The sequence below is a fragment of the Pteropus medius genome, unplaced genomic scaffold (assembly GCF_902729225.1).
Source record: "Pteropus medius unplaced genomic scaffold, Ma_sr-lr_union100, whole genome shotgun sequence".
Lineage (NCBI taxonomy): Eukaryota > Metazoa > Chordata > Mammalia > Chiroptera > Pteropodidae > Pteropus > Pteropus medius.
Genome location: NW_024349800.1, coordinates 43,768,601 through 43,773,958, shown reverse-complemented (window position 1 = coordinate 43,773,958; position 5,358 = coordinate 43,768,601). Strand labels below are relative to the sequence as shown.

The 5,358-nt window shown below is 30.3% G+C and overlaps 1 pseudogene; it reads right to left on the bottom strand.

The window, feature by feature from the left end:
- Window positions 1–1,359: 1,359 nt before the first annotated feature.
- Window positions 1,360–1,478, bottom strand: LOC120622556 (uncharacterized; annotated as a pseudogene).
- Window positions 1,479–5,358: the final 3,880 nt, after the last annotated feature.

The following is a 5,358-nucleotide window of genomic DNA, read 5'->3' as shown; positions in this document are numbered from 1 at the left end:
TTCTTTACCTGACCCCTACCATTATTTCACCTCTCCCCACCCACCAAAAGTTCTCATTATCCAGACTTACATGATTTTCATTCTTTTGTATGCCTTTATAATAACACTGTTTATCAAACTTCATCTTGTTTTGTTTGGAAAGTTTTGAAATTATATAAATCTTTGTACATTTTCTGTATTCTTATATTTGCTGTTTTATTGAAACATATTTGAAAGATTCATGTGGCTAAACTTTAATTTTCTCTGTACATTAAGTGCATTGTATAAATATAGTATAATTACCTCTTCTCATATTAAACATTTAAATTATTTCCTTTTTCTCATTATTTCAAGGAATGCTATTTCAAAGAATTATATGTTATGCATTCTTGTTTTATATGTCCTGAGGCCATGTATGACCATTAGTGATTAGAAAGAATAAGGATTTTTTTATAGGCTTACTGATAATTCTTGTTTAATCATCTTTTAATTTCCTAGATATGTACTTTATATATATTACTGGATTGTTTATTTTAATTTTTATGCATGAAAGAAAAATATGAATCCTTTTTATAAATTTAAAGTTTAAAAATCCCTTATGTTTGCAAATATCTTCTGTCCTAGGATGTGAGCTGTCTTTCATTTTTAAAATAATCACACTGATGGAAAAAATTAATTTTCTTTTATTGTTTGGAAATTTTGTGTCTTCTTAAAGAAACAAATCATAAAGATATTTTCTTATTTTATTCTCTAAAATCTTGATTTTTTCCATTCAAATTTTAATTGATGGCTAAATGGTATGAGATAGGCATCTATTCTCATTTTTATCTGTGTAGATAGCCAACTGTCCTATTATCATTCCTTAAATATGCTTTCACACTGTTCTGGAATGGCACTTGTCATATATACATTGTGAGTTTATTTCTAAGGTATGCATTATTTTTTCTATCTAGTTTCCTACTACTGCATCAATAATGGAATATCTTAATAATTTATTGAACAGGTAGTATTGCCTAGTGTTGAAGTACGGAGGCTCTGGAGAAAGTTTGCTGATTTGAATTCTAGAACCCCATCTACTAGCTAGATAGCAAAAAGAAAGTCATTTAATCTCTCTGTGCCTCTGTTGTCATGTGTGAATTAGAATAATAATACTGTATACCTCATATGATTATACGAACTGGTGTATATAAAGCATTGAATATTGTCTGTAACATAAAAGCAATATAGAATTTTTAATCATTATCATCTCTGGTAAAACTCTACATGTACTTAGGACTTCTAAAAGGTGTTTTAATAACATGCATACTTTTCTCCTTATGTTAAATGTATTCCTTGATATTTTTATTGCTATTACAAATTTTGTTTGTTTGTTTGTTTCAATGCCTACAGCACCTGCTATTCCTAGGTGGTTTCCCATCCAAGTACTAACCGGGCCAGACCCTACTTAGCTTCCGAGATCAGATGAGATTGGGCACGTTCAGAGTGGCATGGCCGTACCATCAAATTTTGTTGCCTTAATTATTAAAATTTTCAAATTTATGTTGCTAGTGTTTAAGAATTATTCTTGTTGTAGCATTCTTGCTGCACTCTGAATTCTTTGCTAAGTGCATCCCTTTAAATAGTGTTTATCTAGATTTGTTTTCTAGTTATGATGATTAAATTAATCTTTTTGCTTCTTCCTTGTTATTTGATCAACATTTAGGCCTAATTAGTCAGTATAATTTATATTCACCTAAAAATTTACCAGTTTCTTTAATCATTTCACTTTCTTGCATCTCAATCCTTCCTTCTGGGTTTATTTCTTTTTCTCCTTAAGTACATGCTTCAGAATTTCCATTCACAAAGGCCTAAGAGGAAAAGCTTTCAACATTTTGCTATTCAAGAGGATTTTGCTATAGTTTTCTTTTTCTTTTTCTTTTTTTTTTTTTTTTTTTTTGCATAATTTCTTTATCAAATTAAGGAAGTTTTTTTCAATTTTGACCTTACTAAGATTTTTGTCTTTTTAGATTTTGAATTTATCAAATTCTGTTTCTGCATCTATTTAGATACTTATGGGTTTTTTTCTTTTTTTGTTTACATGTTATATTACATTTATTAAAGGTAATTTTTTCCCCTCTGGCTTAAAGGTAATTTTTTGAAGATAAGTAATCTTGAAGGTAATTTTTTCCACTGTTCTTATATTTTTCTCCTTCTCATTGTTTTTCAGAAGTTATATTATAATATGCTTAGATAGTGTGTAAGTAGATTTTAGGTATCTGCTTGAAGTTTATAGTGATTCATGAATTTATAGCATGTCTTTCATTATAAAAAATGTTTTCAGTCATATTTACTAGCTCAAATATAAGAACTAATTTCTAACTTCAATTTCCAATCAGATTACAACCTCTACCATAACCAGATTAGGATCCATTATAATAATAAGATTTTTTCTAAAGCCTTTTAGTTAAAATTTTAATAACATTTATAACAACTTACCTTCACAGAGCACATTAGTTTATTTCCAACTACAATATTTGGGTAAAGTATAAGAATTTCTATTGTTAGTGACAAGCTACATTAGTTGTTCTTGCCTTCTTTGGTAGCAGAATGTTAGAAACTGAATGCTTTCAAGTACAGCTCACTCTCTAATATCCAACCATTTTCCTTATTTTGTCTATAATATTTATCCTTGGTTCCATGGTATGATCAAGACTATCTCTATCAAGAATAAAATCTGTTACAAGACAAAAAAGTGGCAGTGGGCAAGAAAGAGTAATTGCTTTGCTCTTTCTCTAAATACCTCAGGCATTGTAAAGAAAAAACATTATGGTGATTCCCAACCATGCCATTAGAGTTTGTCGTAACCATCTAACCCCTTGTGCTCTCTGGGATGAGCATAGAATTCATCCTCCTGTACTCTCTCTGTCGGTTATGTTCCAATGCCAAAACACTAACTCAATGGCAAAGACCAAGAAGAAAATGAGTTAATATTGAAATAATTTCTTTTTCATCAATTATCATGCTTCTGTCACCTTTGCATCTGCTGACTTCTTATTGAGTAATTTTTAAATTTTACTTAATAAGCAGCATTCAATCTCTATATTCTATCGCCACAACTGAAACAAGTTATTTTAGGCACTTTGACTTTGCAAGGAATAATCCAGAATATATTTTACTCAATTTTTATGTTCATATTTTTTTTCCTAATCATTTCTTTTGGCCCTAAATTTCCTAAAAATGTACTTTAAATTCATCAATATTTGTAGCCTTGATAGGCTTCTCTCCTCCATGTTCAATTTGTGTGATTCAATAAAACAATGTGCTAAAATTGAACACATAAAACTAGGAGACATATAGGCTTGGGTTTGACTTCTAGCTTTGCCATTTGCTGGCTTGTGGCCCTGGGCCTCTGTCCCCTTGCCTATAAGAGGCAAAAATAAGAGCATCTTCATAGTATTGTTCTGGTAATTAGAATTAACAAATTAATCATTTTTTCACATCAAAATAATTTTATCATAATTATCAAATACTAAGTGTTGAGTCACATATACAATATCTTTCTTTTAATTCATACATTTATACATGCATACATACGTAGAAAAAAGAGAGAATTTGTTTTCTTATCATCACACTGTGAAAAAAATCAATCTGAAAAACAATTTTTAAAAAAATTAAGCGTTATTTTAAAAGTCTATGTCACTAGCTCTGGTAGTATAAAAAGGTAGGATTTGGAAGTAGAATAATAGGTACAAAAGTAAGTCCCTAATTATTTTTAATGGAAGGCTCTAGAAGAAGTCATGAGGATTAGAAATTTTCCTTTCAAACCTATTCCATTTACCACAGATTTCATGCAGCTCTAAATTATAGTTAGAGATCATTTTCATTTTGCTGCAATTTTTTATATGGATCTGTTTTATTCTCAAGTAGGATTGGAAAGATAGTATTAGAAGTATAGAAAGGCTTTAGTTATATAGGCTCCAAATTCAAATTGTGGGTAAAATGAAATCTACAATCACTGTTTGCATGATATCCAAATCTGAGTACATAGTATGTTTCCAAGTGGTAGACCAGTTACAAAATTGAATATAATATAAGTATTGAGAAGTGAGAGAATAACAGGTCTATTCCTCTAGACTTTCAGCCAAGCCTGGAAAAGCAAGGAAGAGAAACAGACGGGAATATAATATAAAAAGAAAACAAATTTAAGTAAGCATATTTTTAATTTGGTTATCTCTTTGGACAAGGACTTTTATTAGAGATATCTCTACCTTTCTGATTAAAAGTATAATTGGAAGTAGAATAACAGATGCAAAGTAAACCCCTCATATCTGTAATGGTAGGTTCTAGAAGTCATGAAGATTAAATATTTTCCTCCTAAACAGACTCCATGTACCACAGATTCATGATGATTGAAACAATGCCTAGAGAAGATTCTCACTTCTGTTCATAGCTCAGTCACTGTCTTTTACCCATATGATAAAAAACTATAACATAATATATTTTTATTTTAAAAGAAACAAATTTTTATAGTAGCTCAGTAATTCTTTAAGAGGCAGCAGAATTTTTATGGCACTCAAATAAAGGATTCTTTGTTTTCTTTCAATGCCTTTGAATCTACCTTATATGAAACAGAGTTCTGAGACTACTGAAGATCAAACACTTCAAGGCTCAGTTTATCAGCTTTATTCATATCCCTTGGTCTCATACTCATACTTATCTTTCATCCAACTTCTTCCTTTTTGTGCACTTGCGCACATATGCCCCTACCTCACAGATATGTGTCATTCCAGAATCATAGTATTGCAATTTTACAAGAACATTATATTTTTAATGTATTAAAAAGTAGATAACATTTATTGAGAGCTTTCTGTTTTCTCAAGGACCATGTTAAGAATGTCTTAGACATTGTTTTACCTAAACTTACAGCAACCTAAAGAGACCGGCAATATTTTGAGAAAGAGCTAATCCCTAAAATAAGACTACCTGCTAAGCAGTTATGAGTAGAGTTGCTAGAAAGCCTGGAGATTGTAGTACAGGTAGCAAATTTGAAGCATCATCAGAAGAAAGCATGCTTAGGTACTTAAAAAAAAACTGATATGCTAATGAATATAGAAAAACAAGGGTCCAAGTGACACAGATTTCCAGCTTATAGTGTATACAACTCTGCATCTTTTCCCATTACAATATTGTAGATAGGAAGTAAAACACTACAGAATAATAAAATCCGAAAATTAAATGGGAATTTAGGGATTACTTAGTCTTGCATACCACCCAATGTAGGAATCTCTCAGGGAAAAGGAACAAACGTAGGTTAATGGGTTGAGGTGAATGATAAAGATTTAGTTATTAAAATTATGACCAACAACCATGACCACAAAAGAGCAAATAAAACATCAAAGA